Here is a 26,261-nt window from a genome sequence, read left to right as displayed (position 1 = left end):
AATTTTCCTTCCAAAGAGCTGCTGCTGCTGCTGCTAAGTCACTTCAGTCGTGTCCAACTCTGCGCGACCCCATAGATGGTAGCCCACCAGGCTCCCCCATCCCTGGGATTCTCCAGGCAAGAACACTGGAGTGGGTTGCCATTTCCTTCTCCAAAGCATGAAAGTGAAAATTAAAAGTGAAGTTGCTCAGTCGTGTCTGACTCTTAGCGACTCCAAGCAGCTAGCATCTTTTAATTTCATGGCTTCAGTCACTGTCTGCAGTGATTTTGGAACCCCCAAAAATAAAATCTGTCACTGCTTTCACTTTTTCCCCTTCTTTTCACCATGAAGTGATGGGATCAGGTGTGATCTTAATTTTTTTTAATGTTGAGTTATGAAGATATTTAGACCATTGAGTGCAAATTGAAAGAGCTTATGATGCTTTAGAGAGATAACTTGATTATAATGGTAGGTCATCATATTTCCAAACACTGAAGATACTAAACATATATCTAGTAGTGATTCAGCAAGTATGAGGATTAAATACCTTACAGTATTATGAATTTGGATAATATCTGAAGCCTTAACCCTAAAAAAACCCAAAGACAAGCAAATAAATAAAATTGCTTGAAGGAGTTTTGTAAAGATCCAAGCTTGTTAAGTTTGTTTTCAACTATTAAAACCAAAATACTAGTACAAAGTTTGCCCCGTGCCTCCATTCCTCACAAACACTGTAATTTTGGTTTTCTTTATTACATGTACGTTGAGGTGTTGGGGCTGGGGATTGGGAGACATGAGTGGTATCAAAGTTTATCAGTTCCCTCCAGCCAAAGACCACAAGTGGCAGCAATTAAACAAGTTGGATTTAATACAGTTTGAAACAAAGGAGAATGCATACCTCCAGGATCTGTGAAACATCTTATTAGGGAGAAATTAGAAAGAAATTGTAAGATTTGTGCTTATGTTAGGTGATTTGGGGGAAATTTTAAAGAAGTCAGACTTTGCTCTGGAGGCAGGGGTAATTCTATGATTGGGTATCTTAATAGATTTTATCTAAAGTGAAGACTAACCCTAGGCTGAAACCATAATTGAGGAAAAAAGCAGCAGCCACTCTTACTAGGAGGATAGAGAATGTTTGGTCATTTTTGTGGCTCAGACAATGATCTTATTTCGTCTATGTTCAGACATGATTATGAAGTGGTCTTGGTTTTGTTTTAATCCATCATGGTCACATTGGCCTTATCTAAGTTTGATGCTCTCTGAAAGTATTTATGTTCATCAGGCGAGTACCATGACCTGAGTGCCAAGCCAGTTTGCAGAAACAAGGTCTAGGTTACATTGCCAGATATCACTTCTTTATCAAGGGTTGCTTTTCTTTTTTCTCAGTGTTTAGTGGTATATTCAGCTAATAGGTATTGTATTTTCCAAATGTGGTCCAATATAATAATCCCTCCCTATTCTCTATTATTGAAGCAGTTGAATCTCTATTGCATTCTACATCTGAATGTTCTCTGCTTGCTTGCAAAGCCAGTTTGCATATTCAGTAAGTGTGATGTGTATTAAAAATGAAAAATGAAGAAAATTATATTTTCCTTCAAAAACATGATCCTCTTTCAATATTTCTCATTTTGTTATACTTCTGAACTAAAATCCTAAGAGATATCTTCCACTTCGTGTTACTTTCTCCTTACTGTGTATCCAAAGTGTTGTCAGATCTTATGGGTTATAGCAACCTCAACAACAAAAACCACCTTTTAAATATGTCTTTAATTCTCCACTTTAATTCCTGCCTGGTTCCTACTCTGGGCTCTGAACTATCTCCAGAATTGTACTGCTTCCAATATTTCCCTATCCCCATCCATTTCATTTCATCTAGCTAATTTTCATCTTGTTTGACTTCTTTCCAGCACTGGGCACAATTGCCAACACTTCTGCTTAAAGGTTACCTTCCAGTTATTTCCAAAGAAAGATTACTTTGATATTTCTCATACCTTAGTAGTAAGTGAATCCCGTTCTTTAATCCTTGACAATTTTAAATGTTAAGATTTCAGGACTTCTACTCTCAACTTGTCCTTTATCGAGCCCATCCATGCATGAAATGTTCCCTTGTATCTCTAATTTTCTTGAAGAGATCTCTAGTCTTTCCCATTCTGTTGTTTTCCTCTATTTCTTTGCATTGATCGCTAAAGAAGGCTTTCTTATCTCTTCTTGCTATTCTTTGAAACTCTGCATTCAGATGCTTATATCTTTCCTTTTCTTCTTTGCTTTTCACCTCTCTTCTTTTTCACAGCTATTTGTAAGGCCTCCCCAGACAGCCATTTTGCTTTTTTGCTTTTCTTTTCCATGGGGCATGGGGATGGTCTTGATCCCTGTCTCCTGTACAATGTCATGAACCACATTCCATAGTTCATCAGGCACTCTATCTATCAGATCTAGGCCCTTAAATCTATTTCTCACTTCCATGTATAATCATAAGGGATTTGATTTAGGTCATACCTGAATGGTCTAGTGGTTTTCCCTACTTTCTTCAATTTGAGTCTGAATTTGGTAATAAGGAGTTCATGATCTGAGCCACAGTCAACTCCTGGTGTTTTTGTTGACTGTATAGAGCTTCTCCATCTTTGGCTGCATAGAATATAATCAATCTGATTTTGGTGTTGACCATCTGGTGATGTCCATGTGTAGAGTCTTCTCTTGTGTTGCTGGAAGAGGGTGTTTGCTATGACCATTGCATGTTCTTGGCAAAACTCTATTAGTCTTTGCTCTGCTTCATTCCACATTCCAAGGCCAAATTTGCCTGTTACTCCGGGTGTTTCTTGACTTCCTACTTTTGCATTTCAGTCCCCTATAATGAAAAGGATATCTTTTTTGGGTGTTCGTTCTAAAAGTTCTTGTAGGTCTTCATAAAACCATTCAACTTCAGCTTCTTCAGCGTTACTCCTTGGGGCATAGACTTGGATAACTGTGATATTGAATGGTTTGTCTTGGAGATGAACAGAGATCATTCTGTCGTTTTTGAGATTGCATCCAAGTACTGCATTTCAGATTCTTTTGTTGACCATGAAGACTACTCCATTTCTTCTGAGGGATTCCTTCTTGCAGTAGTAGATGTAATGGTCATCTGAGTTAAATTCACCCATTCCAGTCCATTTTAGTTCGCTGATTCCTAGAATGCCAATGTTCACCCTTGCCATCTCTTTTTTGACCACTTCCAATTTGCCTTGATTCATGGACCTGACATTCCATGTTCCTATGTGATATTGCTCTTTACAGCATCGGATCTTGCTTCTATCACCAGACACATCCACAACTGGGTATTGTTTTTGCATTGGCTCCATCCCTTCATTCTTTCTGGAGAGATTTCCCCACTGATTTCCAGTAGCATATTGGGCACCTAATGATCTGGGGAGTTCCTCTTTTGGTATCCTATCACTTAGCCTTTTCATACTGTTCATGGGGTTCTCAAGGCAAGAATACTGAAGTGGCTTTCCATTCCCTTCTCCAGTGGACCACACTCTGGACCTAACAGAAGCAGAAGATATTAAGAAGAGGTGGCAATAATACACGGAAGAACTGTACAAAAAAGATCTTCATGACCCAGATAATCATGATGATTTGATCACTAATCTAGAGACAGACATCTTGGAAAGTGAAGTCAAGTGGGCCTTAGAAAGCATCTCAATGAACAAATCTCTTGGAGGTGATGGAATTCCAGTTGAGCTGTTTCAAATTCTGAAAGATGATGCTGTGAAATTGCTGTGCTCAATATGCCAGCAAATTTGGAAAACTCAGCAGTGGCCACAGGACTGGAAAAGGTCAGTTTTCATTCCAATCCCAAAGAAAGGCAATGCCAAAGAATGCTCACACTACTGCACAATTGCACTCATCTCACATGCTAGCAAAGTAATGCTCAAAATTCTCCAAGCCAGGCTTCAGCAATACGTGAACCATGAACTCCCTGATGTTCAAGCTGGTATTAGAAAAGGCAGAGGAACCGGAGATCAAATTGCCAACATCTCCTGGATCATGGAAAAAGCAAGAGAAACAGAAAAACATCTATTTCTGCTTTATTGACTTTGCCAAAGCCTTTGACTGCATGGATCACAATAAAGTGTGGAAAATTCTGAAAGAGATGGGAATACCAGACCACTTAACCTGCCTCTTGAGAAATTTGTATGCAAGTCAGGAAGCAACAGTTAGAACTAGATATGGAACAACAGACTGGTTCCAAATAGGAAAAGGAGTATGTCAAGGCTGTATATTGTCACCCTGCTTACTTAACTTACATGCAAAGTACATCATGAGAAACACTGGACTGGAAGAAACACAAGCTGGAATCAAGATTGCCAGGAGAAATATCAATAACCTCAGATATGCAGATGACACCACCCTTATGGCAGAAAGTGAAGAGGAACAAAAAAGCCTCTTGATGAAAGTGAAAAAAGAGAGCAAAAAAGTTGGCTTAAAGCTCAACATTCAGAAAATGAAGATCATGGCATCCGGTCCCATCACTTCATGGGAAATAGATGGGGAAACAGTGGAAACACTGTCAGACTTTATTTTTGGGGGCTCCAAAATCACTGCAGATAGTGATTGCAGCCATGAAATCAAAAGACACTTACTCCTTGGCAAAAAAGTTATGACCAACCTAGATAGTATATTCAAAAGCAGAGACGTTACTTTGCGGACTAAGTTCCGTCTAGTCAAGGCTATGGTTTTTCCTGTGGTCATGCATGGATGTGAGAGTTGGACTGTGAAGAAAGCTGAGCACCGAAGAATCGATGCTTTTGAACTGTGGTGTTGGAGAAGACTCTTGAGAGTCCCTGGACTGCAAGGAGATCCAACCAGTCCATTCTGAAAGAGATCAACCCTGGGATTTCTTTGGAAGGAATGATGCTAAAGCTGAAGCTCCAGTACTTTGGCCACCTCATGCGAACAATTGACTCATTGGAAAAGACTCTGATGCTGGGAGGAATTGGGGCAGGAGGAGAAAGGGACGATCTATGATGAGATGGCTGAATGGCATCACTGACTCGATGGACGTGAGTTTGAGTGAACTCCGGGAGATGGTGATGAACAGGGAGGCCTTTCGTGCTGCGATTCATGGTGTCGAAAAGAGTCGGACACGACTGACCGACTGAATTGAACTGAACTGAACTCTCAACCTGCATAGGTGTCAGTTTGCTCATCACTCTAAACCTTTTCACTGTCCTCTACCTTGCCTTAACTTTTGAGGCTGAACTGACCTCTGTGGTCTGCATCACACAGGTTCACTCACACCTAGGGGCCCCCAGCTTCTTCTCAGTTCAAAGGTAGTCAGGCACCTCCATTTCCATGGTCTTGACACTGCCTACCCTCCTGTAACTCTCAGCTTTTCAACCCCTAGTGGTTCACACTCTGCGATTCTCCTGGTGCCTCCACATTCTCTATTGATTGTATACCCTGCCCATACTTGCAATATAAAACTCTATTCAAAATCCTGGTTCATGAAATTGGGACCATGGAGATGGTCAGGACTCTGAGTGATTCATAAATATTGGTTCTTTCTAGATTTCCTACATTAGCATCTCAATAAATCTTTAACATCTTTAACTTTCTTGATTTTCATGCATATCTTTACTGAATTTTCAGTTAATACTTCTAACTACTCCCTCTATATCTTCAAGCTTTACACTTCATGGACACTTCAAATGCACTGTTTTAAAAGCATTTCCTTCAAAGTCACTCCCCCTTACAACTTTGCTGTCTTCCTAAATAACAACCTAATCTACCTCATTGGCTGAGCTAAAAACCCAGAAGGCATTCTAAATCATCTCTTTCATCCAGTTGCAGCCAAATTGCATCAGTATCCCTAAAAACTTGTTAACTTGTTTTCATTAAATACCAATGCAAAAATTTATAAACACTACGGTCTCTTGAGTCTGAAAAAATATATCTGTTTTCTCTCCCTACATAATCACATCCTCTTCCTCTTCAGAAGTAGCTAATATCCTGATATTTGTATTTACTTATTAAAGAAATCTCATAGTAATTTCAATTTATTATATTTTGTATTTGTAGCTGTTTGTTCTTGACATTAGCTTAGTCCTTTTTAGTGTTTTTTGTTTTCTTCTTACATTATCAATTCATCTTCTTAAAAATTTAGTATATACTTGCTTTATATTTCAATTATAATTTATATTCCAGATATAATTCTAATATTGTGATAATTCCAACATTTGAAATCTTTGCAGGTTCTGCATTCTATTGCACATAGGATCTTCATTTGTCATTTTCTAGTAATTTTCTATAAGCCTATATTTCCTAAAATTTACCAGTGAGAATGCTTTGAGGTTTCTTTTGGAGATTTGCATTTCTCTCTCTTACATGCCTGTGTCCACTTCTAGGCAGGAATCATTTTAACTACACTTTTGCCTTGAGTTTTTCACACCATGAAATGGTATCATCTCATATGGCAAAAGTGCATGAGTCTAGCTTTATTTGTTAAAAATCTGGGGAGACTTTTTCTTCTCTTTTTGCAATTCTCCACGAATTGTGGAGGTGGCAGGGGATGTATTTATATACCATTTATCTTTGTATGCTATGCTAAAGTTTATATATTTGGTTGTTCTCTATCTAAGCAGAAAGTCTACTATTAAATCTCCACTCTTGGGTGGTCTTCTGCCTTTCCTGAGCTTTTTCCTTTGTTTACTTTGATTAAAAAAAGAAAAAAAAAAAGACCATAATGTGCTTAAGTTCAACATGCTTGTCAAATGTTTTGAAATCAACAATTGCCTTATCTCTTTAGCGTCCTTTTTATACTTTATATATATATAATATCTCATATTCCTATATGTCACATAAATATTCATATTATTTTTATTATTACATTTATAACTAAATTTCATTTTACCAGTTTTTATCCAAAAATTTTAGTTGTTTTCAGTGTGAACATCAGTTGATTAGGAAACAGCAGTTTTATATCCTTAACATATTTTAAATCTCTTCTGCCTTCTGTTAATTCTGGTCCTCATCATTCTTCATCTGAAGGACTGAAATATAATTCATTCTTCCTGTTGATGACAGACTGATCTTTCTCTAATTCATTCTGGCTATTTTTTCAGTCCTTACCTATCTTAGTCATAATATGTCTGTTAATCTAGCATAGTGTCAGTTACATAGTAGGCACCAAATGATAATCACAAGTAAATGTAATGAAATATGACTCACCAATTTTAAGTCACTCTATCTTTCCATTTTCCTTTCTGAATAAAGCCCAGACTCCTTATCTTGACATACAAAGTTCTTCATAAATTAGCCTGCACCCGCCTACTCAGCAAGCACCAGTCTTGCCCTTACTCAGTGGTGTTTCTTTTGTTTTCTTATGTGCAAATGAGACCTGTAAAATGTTATGAATTAACACTTTGGGTGGAAAGGGATATAAAAACTTTTGTGGAAGTGATTGTGTGCTCTTGACCTTTCAAAATTGTTCCTGCCACTGTAGCATTTTAACATTAACTTGACCAATTTACACCTCTAAACAAACAAACAAAAAATGGTTGCCCATTGTAATTAGAATTAACTGAAAATCCTTAAAATGACTCTTAGGATGTGAGTCTTCTAGCAGTAACTCTGCCACAAGTATTTTTTCAACCTCTTTTCATACCATTTTTTTCCTTGAGGCCAGCATTTCCATCTCACTGTACTTCTTTCATTTCTTGCCATTTGCATTCTACCTTAGTGCTGTTTCTAATTTTCTGTCTTTTGTTTGAAAGGCTTTACAACTTCTTCCCCTGATTAACTACATAGCTGCCTATCTCAGTCTGCCCAGGCTGCTTTATCTAAATACCAAAGATTAGATGTCTTCAATCTATATTTCTCACAGTTTTACTGTCAAGTCCAAGTTCAAGGTGCTGGCAGATTCAGTGTCAGATGAGAGCCCTCTTCCTGGTTTCCAGACAGTTGTCCTTTCGTTATATCCTCATGTGGTGGAGGGTAAGAGATAATCTCTTACATGTCTTTTATAAAGGCACTAATCTCATTCATGAGGGTTCCAGCCTCATGACCTAATTACCTCCCAAGTTCTCTCCTACAAATAATTTGGGGCTTCAAAACATGAATTTTGGGAAGACATAGTCCTTAGCACCATTTCTGCCTATATTTTTGTAAAACTTCTGTCAGTTAACTGAGGATAAGATAATTGAATGCCATTATTCACTCAAAGGTCATGAGTTTGATCAAACTCTGGGAGATGGTGAAGGACAGGGAAGGTTGGTGTTCTGCAGGTCATGGAGTCACAAAGAATCGGACGCAACTCAGTGACCAAACAACAGCTGTCAGTTTACAGCTCAAGATTGAACTAGATGGATTTAATGGATGTTGAAGATTCTTGTAACACACAGTTAAGAGCACTTAATATTTGTTAAATTATAGCTGTGTGATTATCTGATTAATACTTTTCTTTCTCACAAGATTATGCATTCCACTAGGAAACTCTGTTTGTTCAGCAGTGCCTATAAAGGTACATAGTCAGTTAATTAACACCAACTGAAGGAACATACATGTTTGCATTGCTATATACAGTGGGTCCAAACTTTTGTCAAACTCATAAAGGAATATATTAGCTAAAAAATTTAAGGATTATGGGATTAGGTGTTCTATAATTGTCCTTGAAACCTAAAATTGCATAATTATCTTATATTCCATACCTAATAAGGACATTGGCTATCAAATCATGCTTTTGAAGCTACTGCATGTTTATGTTGCAGGAGAGGAGGAGTCATATGAAGAATGCAGAGTCTGTGCAGTTATATTTAAGCAAAAACTCTGAATATAGTGCAGCCATGCAAATTTATTATTATATAAGGAACAAAAACTTAGATCTTTGTTGTACAACTTGCTTTTCTTTGTGTAAAATTTGATATTTTGAATTGTAAATGGAAAATTCAATACATGCATATATATAATTATTTATATATATAGTTATATATATTGAATATATATATATATTCAATACATGACATATAACTATATTTGAATGTGAACTGAAAGCCTACTAGAAACTTTCTTAAAGAAAAATAAATGTTGAAAATATTAGTAAGTGTTTGCCAATCATGTCCATATTAGTAATAAAGCATAATTATTGTGTAATGTTTTTAAATATTAAAAATAGGCTGATGATAACCGTTATTACCATGAGTAATTAAGTCAAAATACTAGCTTGTTACTCAGTAATGAAAACACTGATTGAGTAGAAGAAAACATTTATAAATAGGTGCAGGTATAATTAAGTTTCATTCACCTTATAATTACTTCTTTGTCTTTCACTCCTTGGCATGAAGGTGAGAGAAAGAGAAGAGATTCAACAAGAAATGATAGGAATCTTATACAAATCTTATACAAATACACAAAATCAAGAAATCATAAGTGAGTTCTTCCTCTTCTAAGAATGAAAGTAACATGTTCCTGGAAAATGCATTTTGACAGTCTAGTGTGAAAAATCTGTTAGATTTTTATTTTTCTATTGTGTTGCTGCTGCTGCTGCTGCTAAGTCGCTTCAGTCATGTCTGACTCTGTGCGACCCCATAGATGGTAGCCCACCAGGCTCCCCCATCCGTGGGATTCTCCAGGCAAGAACATTTGAGTGAGTTGCCATTTTCTTCTCCAATGCATGAAAGTGAAAATTGAAAGTGAAGTCACTCAGTTGTTTCCGATTCTTGGGAACCCCATGGACTGCAGCCTACCAGGCTCCTCCGTCCGTGGGATTTTCCAGGCAAGAGTACTGGAGTGGGGTGCCATTCCTTTCTCTATTTCTATTGTTTTAAATTTTAGCTAAATTTTGTTTATATTTCACTGGGCTCAGATAGTTATAAGTTCAAAATGATTTAAGATAATTTTGATAGAATAATGGTCTTCCACACTAGGTAAAGTCATGGAAAACCTATAATAGTGCAAGAAACATTTTAAAAGTAGTAGTTGCTTCAGATATGTAGGATTATAGGTGTAATATTAGCACTGATTTTTGTTCTTGATTGTAACCAATTGGCCAGAAAATGGTGAAGTGTTTTCACTTATTAACCATTGAAACTAACAAGGAGCAACATGGCAGTTATCAAGTCATTTGGTGGGTTGATATCACTTACAACTTCTATAATTATCCTGAAAGAATTACATAACTTGACCTGTCTCTGATAAAGGTGAAAACAAGCTCAAATGTCATTCAAAACATGAATGTGTGAATAAACTGATTGATATCAATCTACAAACATATGTATTATTGTAACTATATCTTATAATTTTTATATATGATTTACTTCATAGCATTTGATGTATTCTAATAGTCTTAATAAAGTTATTTATTTTAATGGAAAGCAACAAAACTAAATAGAAAATTATTTCTTCTGTGGTTTATTTAAACATGCCTATGGAAAATGTCAGTTTTCATTCCAATCCCAAAGAAAGGCAATGCAGAAGAATGCTCAAACTACTGCACAATTGCACTCATCTCACATGCTAGTAAAGTAATGCTCAAAATTCTCCAAGCCAGGCTTCAGCAATACATGAACTGTGAACTTCCAGATGTTCAAGCTGAATTTAGAAAAGGCAGAGAAACCAGAGATCAAATTGCCAACATCCACTGGATCATGGAAAAAGCAAGAGAGTTCCAGAAAAGCATCTATTTCTGCTTTATTGACTATGCCAAAGCCTTTGACTGTGTGGATCACAATAAAGTGTGGAAAATTCTGAAAGAGATGGGAATACCAGACCACCTGATCTGCCTCTTGAGAAATCTGTATGCAGGTCAGGAAGCAACAGTTAGAACTGGACATGGAACAACAGACTGGTTCTAAATAGGAAAAAGAGTACATCAAGGCTGTATATTGTCACCCTGCTTATTTAACTTATTTGCAGAGTACATCATGAGAAACACTGGGCTGGAAGCAGCACAAGCTGGAATCAAGATTGCCAGGCGAAATATCAATAACCTCAGATATGCAGATGACACCATCTTTATGGCAGAAAGTGAAGAGGAACTAAAGAGCCTCTTGATGAAAGTGAAAGAGGAGAGTGAAAAAGTTGGCTTACAGCTCAACATTCAGAAAATTAAGATCATGGCATCCTGTCCCATCACTTCATGGGAAATAGATGGGGATAGAGTGGAAACAGTGTCAGACTTTATTTTTCTGGGCTCCAAAATCACTGCAGATGGTGATTGCAGCCATGAAATTAAAAGACACTTACTCCTTGGAAGGAAAGTTATGACCAACCTAGATAGCATATTAAAAAGCAGAGATATTACTTTGCCAACAAAGGTCCATCTAGTCAAGGCTATGGTTTTTCCAGTGGTCATGTATGGATGTGAGAGTTGGACTGTGAAGAAAGCTGAGCACTGAAGAATTGATGCTTTTGAACAGTGGTGCTGGAGAAACTCTTGTGAGTCCCTTGGACTGCAAGAAGATCGAACCAGTCCATCCTAAAGGAGACCTGTACTGGGTGTTCTTTGGAAGGACTGATGCTGAGACTGAAATGCCAATACACATGTTAGTTTTAAGTAAAATACTGTTTTATTTTTTAAAAAAGATGAACACAAAACTTTATAAAATCAAACACACAATTCAGTATTAAAAGAGGCATTTTTTCACTCTTAATGCACTAATGTTATACCAAATTTGTATTTTTTCCTCTCAGATAAGGAGGCACTATGACTAGACTTTTAGTAACTGTTGTACTATGTTGTTACTATAATAGAAGTGAGTTTACAAATAGCAATACACTAATTTTATTTCCCATTCAGTTTCCACTTAAATACAGAAACATAAGAACGTGGAGAGAACTGAATTTAAAGTGTACTAATAACAATAGTGAAGAAAGCTGAGCACTGAAGAATTGATGCTTTTGAAATGTGGCATAGGAGAAGACTCTTGAGAGTCCCTTGAACTGCAAGGAGGTCCAGCCAGTCGATCCTAAAGGAGATCAGTCCTGGATGTTCATTGGAAGGACTGATGCTAATACTTTGGCCACCTCATGTGAAGGGTTGACTCATTGGGAACTCCCTGATGCTGGGAGGGATTGGGGGCAGGAGGAGAAGGGGACGACAGAGGATGAAACGGCTGGATGACATCACCGACTCGATAAACATGAATATGAGTAAACTCTGGGAGTTGGTGACAGACAGGAGGCCTGGCGTGCTGAGATTCACGGGTCGCAAAGAGTTGGACATAGTAATTTTTCCTTTCAGACATTTTTAGTTTACAAAGTCCTCTCAACAACAGTATTTTTTCTTGATGAAGTTAAAAGAATGATGCCTTTAAGCATAATTTGAGCCAGAATATACTAAAACCCTGTTTGTTTCCTATTGGATCCCTATTTTGAATCTCTCTTTTCCTGTATATTTTCAGTTATGTCCTCTATTTAATATTTTAGTATTTTGGAAAAATTTTTTTGTTGTTTCTGAATTGCTAGTTTCCACTCCCTTCCCTGCCTAGGTAGTAATGTCAGCATAAATTACTTTCAGGCATTTTTAAAAAATGTGCAAAGTTAATAATATCTTATTGATACTATAAAGCAGATTTGTAATTATAAATTTTAAAAGGATATTGCTTAAGTAGCCTTTCTGTATTCCTGATGTTCCAGTTTCCCTTCTACTATCACTTTTTTCACTTGAAGAACTTCTATTTGCATTCTTTTTAAGATACTTTTAACCCAAGAAGTACTTTTCCTCCTTCTTTATTCCTGAAACATATTTTTGTTGAACAAAGGATTCTGGATTGACAGTTTTTTTCTGTCAACCTTTAAATTTGGTTTACCACTTTCCTCTGGCTTCTTAAATCATTGCCAGTGAGAAATTTACATTCATTTCAATAATTATTCTTCTCTATATAATGTGATGTTTTTCTTTGGTTGCTTTCCAGACCTTTTCTTTTCTTTTCATTTTCAGCAATCTGGTCATTATGAGTCTGGATGCAGTTTTATTAATATTTATCTGTTTGGGGTTCACTGAATGTCTTGGATATCTATATTTATATCTCATTAACTTTGGGAAGCTGTCAGCTATTATTTCTTCACATTTTTTTCCTGATATCTTTAGGGTGAAAGTGACTAAAAGAAGAAAAAGAAAATCTGAAGCAGTGCTGGCCATATTATATATGTTAATATGAATTCTCAGTACTTGAATAAGAACATGTAGAAAATTCATCTAGTTCTGCACTTGATTCTGTACCCTAATGTATGTAGATTGTATGTAATTTGTCTTAATAAAAATATATCTATGTGTAGATAGATAGATGGATTAATAAATAGATCCTTAATCTTCTGCACAAACTACCAATCTCTGTAGTTCAAATGAGCTACCATATTTCAAATACATTTAGCTTCTTTTAGTCTTTGTCAATTTCTTAGTTCTTCTTTTATTTTTTCAGCTTGATATTTTAGAAGTATATAAGACAGTCTCTTTATTTTCTTCTTTTTTGTCTTTTTATACTTTCCATGAGGTTTTCATGACAAGTATACTGAGATAGTTTGCCATTTGCTCCTCCAGTGGGTCACATTTTGTCAGAACTCTCTCCTATGATCTTTGCATTTTGGGTGGCCCTACATGGCATGACTGATAGCTTCATAAACTTATGCAAGCCCCTTCACCATGGCACGGAAGTGATCTGTGAAGGGGATCTGACTAAATGCAGATTTCCAAAGAACAGCACAGAGAGAAAAGAAGGCCTTCTTCAATGAACCGTGTATAAAGATAGAAGAAAACAACAGAGGGGAAAGACGAGAGATCTCTTCAGGAAAATTAGAGATATCAAAGGAATATTTCCTCAAAGAAAGGCACAATAAAGGACGGAAATGGTAAAGACCTAGCAGACACTGAAGAGATCAAGAAGAGATGGGAAGAATACATGGAAGAACGGTATAAAAAGATCCAGATGAACCCAGTGACTAGGATGGTGTGGTTAGCCACCCAGAGCAAGGAATTCTGGAAATCAGTCAAGTGGGCCTTAGGAACAACTGCCGTTAATAAAGCTAGTGGATGTGACAAAATTCAAGTGAAGTGAAAGTGCTCAGTCACGTCTGACTCTTAGCGACACCGTGGACTGTAGACTACCAGACTCCTTCATCCATGGGATTTTCCAGGCAAGAGTACTGGAGTGGGCTGCCATTTCCTTCTTCAGGGGATCTTCCCAACCCAGGGATTGAACCTGGGTCTCCCATGCTACAGACAGATGCTTTATTGTCTGAGCCACCAGGGAAGCCCTGTAAAATTCCAGTAGACCTATTCAAAATCCTAAAGGATGATGCAATCAAGGTGTTAAATTAAATATGTCTGCACATCTGGAAGACCCAGCAGTGGCCACAGGACTAGAAAAGGTCAATCCTTATCCCAGTTCCCAAGAAGGGTAGTACTAAAGAATGTTCTAACCATTAGACAACTGCACTCATCTCCCATGCTAGTAAGGTCTTGCTTAAAATCTTGCATACTAGGCCTCAGCATTATGGGAACCAATATCTTTCAGATGTTCAATTTGTATTTATAAAAGTTAGAGGAACCAGAGATCAAATTGCCAACATTTGCTGGATCATAGAGAAAGCCAGGGAATTAAAAAAAAAAAAAAAAATCTACCTCTGTTTCACAGAGTACACCAAAGCCATTGGCTGTGTGGATCATGATAAACTATGGAAAGCTCTTAAAGAGATGGGAATTTCAGACCATCTTACCTGTCTCCTGAAACCTGTATGTGGATCAAGAAGCAACAGTTAGAACCCTGCATGGAACAACTGATTGGTTCAATATTGAGAAAGGAGTACATCAGATCTGTCTGCTGTCATCCTGTTTGTTTAGCCTATACACTGAACATATCATTAGAAATACCAGGCTGAATGAGTTACAAGCTGAAATCAAGATAGGTGGGAAAAATATCAACAACCTCAGATATGCTGATGATACCACTCTAATGGCAGAAACAAAGGGGAACTAAAGAACCTTTTGATGAGGGTGAAGGAGGACAGTGAAAAAGCCAGCTTACAACAACAACAACAAAACAAACAAACAAACAAACAAACAAACAACAACCAAAAAACCTAAGATCATGGCATCCAGCCACATCATTTTATGGAAAATAGAGGGGGAAACGGTGGAAGTAGTAACAGATTTCTTCTTCTTGGGCTCTAAAATCACTGCAAGTGGTAACTGTACTCATGAGATTAGAAGACGAATGCTTCTTGGTGGAAAAACTATGATAAATCTAGACAGTGTGCTGAAAATCAGAGATACTACTCTGCCAACAATTGTCCATATAATCAAGGCTATGGTCTTCCCAGTAGTCATGTATGGTTGTGAGAGCTGGACCATAAAGAAGGCGGAATGCTGAAGAATTGATGCCTTTGAAATATGGTGCTGGAGAAGACTCCTGAGAGAGTCCCTTGGAAAGCAAGAAGATCAGACCAGTCAATCTAAAGGGAAATCAACCCTGAATACTCTTTGGAAGTATTGATGCTGAAGTTGAAATGCCAGTGTTTTGGTCATCTGATGGGAACAGTTAATTCATTGGAAAAGTCCCTGATGCTGGGAAAGATTAAGGGCAGAAGGATAAGAGGGTATCAGAGTATAAGATGATTGGATAACATCACTGATGCAATGGACATGAACTTGGGCAAACTTCAAGATATGATTGAAGGATATAGAGGCGCGATGTGCTGCAGTCCACGGGGTCACAAAGAATAGGATACAACTGAGCAACTGAACAACAAGACTGTCATGTAGTATATTTCTCAATTTGAGTTTTCTTGTCTCCTCATTATACACTCAATTTATGCATTTTTTGGCAGGAACACCACTCATAAAAATACATTTTGGTTCGTTAGAAAGATAATTTTGGAGAATATCAGTAGCATATACTGAAACAGGAGGAGGGCATGGCAACCACTCCAGTATTCTTACCTGGAGAATCTCCACTGACAGAGAAGCCTGGTGGGCTACAGTCTACGGGGTTGCAAAGAGTTGAACACGACTGAACAACTAAGCACAGCACAGCACACATATTGAAGCAGAGTTAATAAAATAAACAAACAAACTACAATTCACCCTAGAAAGCTTTTATAAATTGGAGATCCAACAAGTCCATTGTAAAGGAGATCAGCCCTGGGTGTTCTTTGGAAGGAATGATGCTAAAGCCTAAACTCCAGTACTTTGGCCACCTCATGCAAAGAATGGACTCATTGGAAAAGACTCTGATGCTGGGAGGGATTGAGGGCAGGAGGAAAAAAGGGATGACAGAGGATGAGATGGCTGGATGGCATCACCGGCTCGATGGACGCGAGTTTGTGTGAACTCCGTGAGTTGGTGACAGAGAGGGAGGCCTGGCATGGGGCGATTCATGGGGTGGCAAAGAGTCGGACATGACTGAGCAACTGAACTGAACTGAACTGAACTGATACATACTTGGAGTGATAAATTATTTTATCATGAACATTTCACCTTTTGTCATGATTTTTTGGCAAGAATAGTCTCAATATACCAAATGTATACTGTCACAGAGTAGTTTTTGAACAATAGTATAAACTCTTACTCTTAAAGGATTATAATAATTCCTTGTACTTAGAATCATGGTGATTTATAAGCTGTCATTACAAAAGGCAAACACATAAATGAAAGAAATTAATCTTGAAGAAAGCCAAGTACTTAAGGTCAGAAACCTCAACTTCAATAGTCAGTCAATGTGAGAAAAACTGTCCCAGATAGATATGAGGCCAGGTAATGGTAGTGCCAGTGATAAATAACCCATCTGCCAATGCTGGAAACATAAGAAATCCAGGACCAATCCCTGGGTCAGGAAGATTTCCTGAAGAAGGGTATAGAAACCAGTCCAGTATTCTTGCCTGGAGAATCCCATGGATAGAAGAGCCTGGTGGGCTATAGTCCATAGCATTGCAGAGTTGAACATGACTGAAGCAACTTAGCATGGAGCACACATGCAATACTCAGGTAAGGGCTTCCCTTGTGACTCAGCCAATAAAGAATTTGCCTGCAATGCAGGTTTGATCCATAGGTCAGGAAGATCCCCTAGAGAAGGAATGGCTACCCACTCCAGTATTCTTGCCTGGAGAAGCCCATGGACAGAGGAACCTGGTAGGCTACAGTCCATGGAGTCACAAAGAGTCAGACACGACTGAGTGACTAAAACTTTTACACTTTCAATGCTCAGGTAAATGGTATAACTAAGATTATAGACAACTCTCTTATTATAGTTATGTAGTCAAAATATTTTTTTAAAAATAATATTTTTGATTCATGATATGGGCATAGGGTCCTTTCAAACAAAGCTATTTGGTTCATCAGGGATGTTCCCTGGGAGTAAGGAGAGGTTCTGGTTACCTATTGATGCTTTTCAAAGTATTGCAAAACTAAGTTGTCTAAAACAACTATTTTATTTTACTTACAGTTTTGAGTCTAGTTTTTGAGATGTACATTTCACAGTGGTTCGGCTCTGACAAAAATGAGATGGCTGGGATTGGATGGCTAGGATCCAATTCCAAGACAGAATCTTCCTTCACATGTCTGGTACCTTGATTCTCTAGGCTTCTTTTTCTTTCCACATGGTACTTCATCTTCCAGAGGGTCTCAGTGTAGTTTGGGTTTTTCACAGCATGCTAGTTTTAGTATGTCTCCACTTTTTACATAGAATCTGACTTCCTAAAACAGAAAATAGAAGCTGCTATGCCCATTGAAGGCTGTACAATGAAATGATCCATCCAACCTCAATGCCTAAGAAGGAGATAGGCAAGGCCACATGGCAAATATTACATTGCATGAGAGATATTCTGTGGCTATCTTTGGAAGATCCTATACCAGATATGGTGAATTTAGAAGAAAAACCACTGTGAATTTTGTGGACTAAGATTTTTGTTATAGATATGAGAACTTACACAATTTTGTGAGATGCTAGTGTTGTTAACTGGGGCTTCCAAGGTGGTGCAAATGGTAAAGAATCTGCCTACCAATGTAGGAAACGCAAGAGATGCAGGTTCAATCCCTAGATGGGAAAAATCCCCTGGACAACAAAATGGCAACCCACTTTAGTAGTCTTGCCTGGAAAATTGCATGGAGAGAGAAGCCTGGCAGGCTACAGTCCAAAGGGTTGCAAAGAATTGGACACAACTGAGTGCACACACACACACACACACACACACACACACACACACACACACACACAGAGTGTAGTTCATATCTAAAATGAGGGACATTGACTTCCTGGAGGTGGTGAGTGAACTGGAGCTTGCAAGAAAATCTAGAAGTTAGGCATATCCAAATGCAGAACGAGGACTACAAAAAAGAAGGCAATGTAGAAATCTCTGGAATATTAATGGTTTTCAGAAATGGTACCACATATGTGAGTTCACAGTGAAGCATCTGATAGTGAATATGAAATCTCTGTTGGTCAGCAAATCTATCAATTAGGAAAAGGAGAGGAACATAAAATTGTCAGCAGCAAAGACAAGCTGGAATTTGACAGCAACTTGGCCTTTGTGTACCTTTACCTTACCTATCTAAGAAAGAAAGAAGAACATGAAGGCACACAGTCCTGTCCCACTCTATCTAAGAAGAGATCATTTTCAGAGTATAATGGTTGCTGTTTCACTTCCAGCTCCAAAAAAGTTACATTAAGTTTCACTTTTGACCAACATTAACCCAGAAACATATAAGGAAGGGGATGCTAAGAAACATAGTTCCATAAACATAGCTCCATATACCAAGATCTAACACTGAAGGAAAGGAGGAGGGATGTTACAATTTCCAACATCACAGCACCTCCTTCTTCACACTAGAGTGAGTGTGTCTGTGTGTTTGTATATGCATGTTTCTGTGATCAATCTATTCACCTACAATATGCATGTCAATAAATATAGTATGGATTAGGCCATAAAAATTATAAATTTAGGACTGGTATCCATGTAATGTAAACGTTTGGTTTTGGTTCATTACTTTTTTTTTTTTTTTTTTAATGCAAGATAAAGTGAAATAGTACAGAGAGAATTACAATCTTTAGACAGAAAGGAAAATATCTGCAGCAGAACTGTTACTCTGAGAAAGGAGCACTTATTAGTTTTTACCTAAAAAATGTACAAAAGCAAAATGGCTGTCTGAGGAGGCCTTACAAATAGCTGTGGAAAGAAGAGAAATGAAGAGCAAAGGAGAAAAGGAAAGATATACCCATTTGAATGCAGAGTTCCAAAGAATAGCAAGGAGAGATAAGAAAGCCTTCCTCAGCGATCAATGCAAAGAAATAGAAGAAACCAACAGAATGGGAAAGAATAGAGATCTTGTCAAGAAAATCAGAGATACAAAGGGAACATTTCATGCAAAGATGGGCTTAATAAAGGACAGAAATGGTATGGACCTAACAGAAGCAGAAGATATTTAAGAAGAGGTGGCAAAAATACACAGAAGAACTGTACAAAAAAAGATCTTTAGTACTAAGATAATCACCACGGAGTGATCACTCACCTAGAGCCAGACATCCTGGAATGTGAAGTCAAGTGGGCCTTAGGAAGTATCACTACAAACAAAGGTAGTAGAGGTGATGAAATTCCAGTTGAGCTATTTCAAATCCTAAAAAAAATGATGCCGTGAAAGTGCTGCACTCAATATGTTAGCAAATTTGGAAAACTCAGCAGTGGCCACAGGACTGGAAAAGGTCAGTTTTCATTCCGATCCCAAAGAAAGTCAATGCCAAAGAATACTCAAACTACCGTATAATTGCACTCATCTCACACGCTAGTAAAGTAACGCTTAAAATTCTCCAAGCCAGGCTTCAGCGATACATGAACCATGAACTTCCAAATTCAAGCTGGATTTAGAAAGGGCAGAGGGACCAGAGATCAAATTGCCACCATTACTGGATCATGGAAAAAGCAAGAGAAACAGAAAAACATCTATTTCTGCTTTATTGACTATGCCAACACCTTTGACAGTATGGATCACAATAAACTGTGGAAAATTCGGAAAAAGATGGGAATACTAGGCCACCTGACAGGCCTCTTGAGAAACCAGTATGCAGGTCAGGAAGCAGCAGTTAGAAATGGACATGGAAAAACAGACTGGTTCCAAATAGGAAAAGGAGTACGTCAAAGCTGTATATAGTCACCCTGCTTATTTAACTTATTTGCAGAGTACATCATGAGAAACGCTGGGCTGGAAGCAGCACAAGCTGGAATGCCAGGAGAAACATCAATAACCTTAGATATGCAGATGACACCACCCTTATGGCAGAAAGTGAAGAACTACACAGCCCATTGATGAAAGTTAAAGAGGAGAGTGAAGAAGATGGCTTAAAGCTCAACACTCAGAAAACTAAGATCATGGCAAATAAATGGGAAAACAGTGGAAACTGTGGCTGACTTGAATTTGGGGGGCTCCAAAATCACTGCAGATGGTGACTGCAGCCATGAAATTACAAGATGCTTACTCCTTGGAAGGAAAGTTACAAGCAACCTAGATAGCATATTGAAAAGCAGAGACATTACTTTGTCAGCAAAGGTTCCTTTAGTCAAGGTTATTGTTTTTCCAGTAGTCATGTATGGATATGAGAGTTGGACTACAAAGAAAGTTGAGGTCAGAAGGATTGGTGCTTTTGAACTGTTGTGCTGGAGAAGACTCTTGAGAATCCCTTGGACTGCAAGAAAATCCAACCAGTGCATCGTAAAGGAAATCAATCCTGGGTGTTCATTGGAAGGACTGATGTTGAAGCTAAAACTCCAATACTTTGGCCACGTGATGCGAAGAGCTGGCTCATTTGAAAAGCCCCTGATGTTTGGAAAGATTGAGGCAGGAGGAGAAGGGGATGACAGAAGATGAAATGGTTAGATGTCATCACCGACTCCATGGACATGAGTTTGGGAAACTCCCGGAGTTGGTGATGGGTAGGGAGGCCTGATGTGCTGTGGTTCATGGAGTCACAGAGAGTCGGACTTGACTGAGCGACTGAACTGAACTGAAAAATGTAAAAGTAAACAGTTTCTTTTGGGAATTGCCTAACCACAGAAGTAGACTCCAGCTTTGTACAGCGGTTAATTTTCGCCAGGCTTTATAACCTCTTATTTTGATGTTAACACTCTCACTTCCTCAAATCTCCCACCTGATATTGCCTTAACATCAACCAACCTTGCTTTATCTAAATTACTATTGAATCACTGTATTGGTTTCACTTTTTTTTTTTCAAATCTTTGCATCCTTCATACCTGCTGTGGCACATTCAGTTACTCTGAACTGCCTGCCTTGGTGGTCTGAGATACCATTTTCTCAGCAACCAGCTCTTGTTTATCTTCTCTTTCAATGCTGTGGCATACGTCTTGATATTTGGTCCAATCCCACTTTCACGTAACTTTAAATGTAATTCTACAAAATGGGATTTTTTTAAGGAGAACAATAATTATGATGAATCATGTTAGAGATGATATATATAACACACATATGTGTGTGTGTATATATATATGCACACATATGGACTGTGCATATGTAACATTGCCACTTAGCTATTCCTTTACTTCTTGGGATAATGGTAGTTTAGAAAAACTGTTTAGAGTTTACATAAGGAACAATAGGTTGCAGAAAAATCTTCACTGCACTTTATCTTCAAAACGACATGTGAATAAAATGTTTTTTTTTAATTAAAATTCCAATTGTTTTTAAAAAATCAAGATTTAAAAATTTTTTAATTTTTTTTTGCCAGTATAAAAGTTGCTTTGTTTTTTTCTGATGTAGTACTTCTATTTATTATCAATTTAGGGTCTCCTTTTAAGTTGAACAATTTTTTAAAACTCTCAACATTTGGCATTTAAAAAAAATTAATTTATTTAACTGAAGGCTAATTACTTTACAATATTGTAGTGGTTTTTGCCATGCATTCATATGAAACAACCATGGGTGTACATGTGTCCCCCATCCTGAACACCCCTCTCACCTTCCTCCCCATCCCTTCCCTCAGGGTTATACCAGTGCAACAGCCCTGTGCGTCCTGTCTCATGCATCAAACCTGGACTGGTAATCTATTTCACATATGGTAATATCATGTTTCAATGCTATTCTCTCAAATCATCCCACCCTCAGCTTCTCCCAAAGAGGCCAAAAGTCTGTTATTTACATATGTGTCTCTTTTGTTGTCTCACATATAGGGTCATGATTACCATCTTTCTAAATTCCATATATATATAAATGTGTGTGTGTGTGTGTGTGTGTGTGTGTGTGTTAATATACCATATTGGTGTTTTTCTTTTGATTTACTTCATTCTGTATAATACACTCCAGTTTCATCCTTCTCATTCAGTTCAGTTCAGTAGATCAGTTGTGTCCGACTCTTAGCGACCCCATGAATCGCAGCATGCCAGGCCTCCCTGTTCATCACCAACTCCCGGAGTCACCCAAACTCGTGTCCATTGAGTCAGTGATGCCATCCAGCCATCTCATCCTCTGTCGTCCCCTTCTCCTCCTGCCCCCAATTCCTCCCAGCATCAGAGTCTTTTCCAGTGAGTCAACTCTTTGCATGAGGTGGCCAAAGTACTGGAGTTTCACCTTTAGTGTCAGTCCTTCCAAAGAAATCCCAGGGTTGATCTCCTTCAGAATGGACTGGTTGGATCTCCTTGCAGTCCAAGGAACTCTCAAGAGTCTTCTCCAACATCACAGTTCAAAAGAATCAATTCTTTCGCCCTCAGCTTTCTTCACAGTCCAACTCTCACATCCATACATGACTACTGGAAAAACCATAGCCTTAACTAGACGAACATTTGTTGTCAAAATAATATTTCTGCTTTTGAATATGCTATCTAGGTTGGTCATAACTTTCCTTTCAAAGAGCAAGCGTATTTTTATTTCATGGCTGCAGTTACCATCTGCAGTGATTTTGGAGCTCCAAAAAATAAAGTCTGCCACTGTTTCCCCATCTATTTGACATGAAGTGGTGGTACCAGATGCCATGATCTTAGTTTTCTGAATGTTGAGCTTTAAGCCAACTTTTTCACTCTCCTCTTTCACTTTCATCAAGAGGCTCTGTAGTTCTTCTTCACTTTCTGCCATAAGGGTGGTGTCATCTGCATATCTAAGGTTATTGATATTTCTCCCGGCAATCTTGATTCCAGCTTGTGCTTCTTCCAGCACAGCGTTTCTCATGGTGTACTCTGCATATAAGTTAAACAAGCAGAGTGACTATATACAGATTTGATGTACTCCTTTCCCTACTTGGAACCAGTCTGTTGTTCCATGTCCAGTTCTAACTGTTGCTTCATGACCTGCATACAGGTTTCTCAAGAGGGCGGTCAGGTGGTCTGGTATTCCCATCTCTTTCATTATTTTCCACACTTTATTGTGATCCACAGAGTCAAAGGCGTTGCTATAGTCAATAAAGCAGAAACACATGTTTTTCTGGAACTCTCTTGCTTTTTCAATGATCCAGCGGATGTTGGCAATTTGATCTCTGGTTACTCTGCCTTTTCTAAAACCAGGGTGAACATCTGGAATTTCACAGTTCATGTATTACTGAAGCCTGGCTTGGACCTGATTCAAATGCATTATTTTTAATAGCTGAGTAATATTTCAATGTGTATATGTACCACTGCTTTCTTATCCGTTCATCTGCTGATGGACATCGAGGCTGTTTTCATGTCCTGGCTATTATAAACAGTGCTACAGTGAGCATTGGGTTATATGTGTCTCTTTCAATTCTGGTTTCCTCAGTGTGTATGCCCAGCAGTGGGATTGCTGGGTCATATGGCAGTTCTGTTTCCAGTTTTTAAAGAAATCTCTACACTGTTCTCCAGAGTGGCTGTACTAGTTTGCATTCCCACCAGCAGTGTAAAAGGGTTCCCTTTCCTCCACACACTCTCCAGCATTTATTGTTCATAGACTTTTTAATTGGAGAAGGCAATGGTACCCCACTCCAATACTCTTGACTGGAAAATCCCATGGATGGAGGAACTTGGTAGTGAGCGACTTCACTTTCACTTCCGTCTATGGGGTTGCAGAGAGTCAGACACGATTGAAGTGACTTAACAGCAAAAGCAGACTTTTTAATAGCAGCCATTCTGACCGGCGGGAGATGGTACCTCGTTGTGGCTTTAATTTGCATTTCTCTGATAAACAGTGATGTTGAGCATCTTTTCATGTGTTTGTTAGCCATCTGTATGTCTTCTTTGGAGAAATGTCTTTTTAGTTCTTTGGCCTTTTTTTTTTTTTTGATTGGGTAATTTATTTCTCTGAAATTGAGCTGCATGAGCTGCTTGTATTATTTTTTTAAATTTTATTGTTGCTTTATTTTACTTTACAATACTGCTTGTATATTTTTAAGATTAATTCGTTGTTATTTTCTTTGTTTGCTATTATTTTCTCCCATTCTGAAGGCTGTCTTTTCACCTTGCTTATAGTTTCCTTCGTTGTGCAAAAGTTTTTTTAAGTTTAATTAGGTCCTATTGGTTTATGTTTAGTTTTATTTCCATTACTCTGGGAGGTGGGTCATAGAGGATCCTGCTGTGATTTATGTCAGAGAGTGTTTTGCCTATGTTTTCCTCTAGGAGTTTTATAGTTTCTGGTCTTACATTTAGATCTTTAATCCATTTTGAGTTTATTTTTGTGTGTGGTGTTAGAAAGTGTTCTAGTTTCATTCTTTTACAAGTGGTTGACCAGTTTTCCCAGCACCACTTGTTAAAGAGATTGTCTTTTCTCTATTGTATATTCTTGCATTCTTTGTCAAAGATAAGATGTCCATAGGTGTGTGGATTTATCTCTGGGCTTTCTATTGTGTTCCATTGATCTATATTCCTGTTTTTGTGCCAGTACCATATTGACTTAATGACTGTAGCATTGTAGTATAGTCTGAAGTCAGGCAGGTTTATTCCTTCAATTCCATTCTTCTTTCTCAAGATTGCTTTGGCTATTCGAAGTTTTCTGTATTTCCATACAAATTGTGAAATAATTTTTTTCCAGTTCTCTGAAAAATACTGTTGGTAGCTTGATAGGGATTCCACTGAATCTATAGATTGCTTTGAGTAGTATACTCATGGACTTCCCTGGTGGCTCAGATGGTAAAGCGTCTGTCTACAATTTGGGAGACCCAGGTTTGATTCCTGGGTTGGGAAGACCCCTGGAGAAGGAAATGGCAATCCACTCTAGTACTATTGCCTGGAAAATCCCATGGACAGAGGAGCCTGGTAGGCTACAGTCCATGGGGTCGCAAAGAGTCGGACATGACTGTGCGACTAATCACACAGTATACTCATTTTCTCTATATTGATTCTTCTGATACTTGAACATGGTCTCCATCTATTTGTGTCATCTTTGATTTCTTTCATCAGTGTTTTATAGCTTTCTATATATAGGTCTTTTGTTTCTTTATGTCGATTTATTCCTAAGTATTTTATTCTTTTTGTTACATTGGTGAATGGAATTGTTTCCTTAATTTCTCTGTTTTCTCATTATTAGTGTATAGGAATGCGAGGGATTTCTGTGTTAACTTTATATCTTGCAATTTCACTATATTCATTGATTAACTCTATCTAGTAATTTTCTGATGGAGTCTTTAGGGTTTTCTATGTAAAGGATCATGTCATCTGCAAACAGTGATAGTTTTAAGTATTTTCCAATTTGGATCCCTTTTATTTATTTTTCTTTTCTGATCGCTATGGCTAAAACTTCCAAAACTGGCACCCTTTTCTTGTTCCTGACTTTAGGGGAAATGCTTTTAATTTTTCACCTTTGAGGAGAATGTTTGCTATGCATTTATCATATATGGCTTTTATTATGTTGAGGTATGTTCCTTCTTTGCCTACTTTCTGGAGTGCTTTTATTATAAATGGATGTTGAATTTTGTCAAAGGCTTTCTCTGCATCTGTTGAGATAATCATATGGTTTTTGTCTTTCAATTTTTTAATGTGGTGTATCACATGATTGATCTGCAAATATTGAAGAATCCTTGCATCCTTGGGATAAAGACCACTTGTAATGAAGTATGATCTTTTTACTATGTTGTTGAATTCTGTTTGCTAGAACTTTGTTAAGGATTTTTGCATCTATGTTCATCAGTGATATTGACCTGTAGATTTCTTTTTTTTGGCATCTTTGTCTGGTTTTGGTAATAGCATGATGGTGGCCTCTTAGAATGAGTTTGGTGGTTTACCTTCCTCCACAATTTTTTGGAAGAGTTTGAGTAGGATAGGTGTTAGCTCTTCTCTAAATTTTTGGTAGAATTCACCCATAAAGCCATCTGGTCCTGGGCTTTTGTTAGATGGAAGATTTTTTATTACAGTTTAAATTTCCTTGCTTGTGA

Source organism: Capricornis sumatraensis, chromosome 3 (genome assembly GCF_032405125.1).
Source record: "Capricornis sumatraensis isolate serow.1 chromosome 3, serow.2, whole genome shotgun sequence".
Classification (NCBI taxonomy): Eukaryota; Metazoa; Chordata; class Mammalia; order Artiodactyla; family Bovidae; genus Capricornis; species Capricornis sumatraensis.
This window is presented reverse-complemented; position numbering follows the sequence as displayed.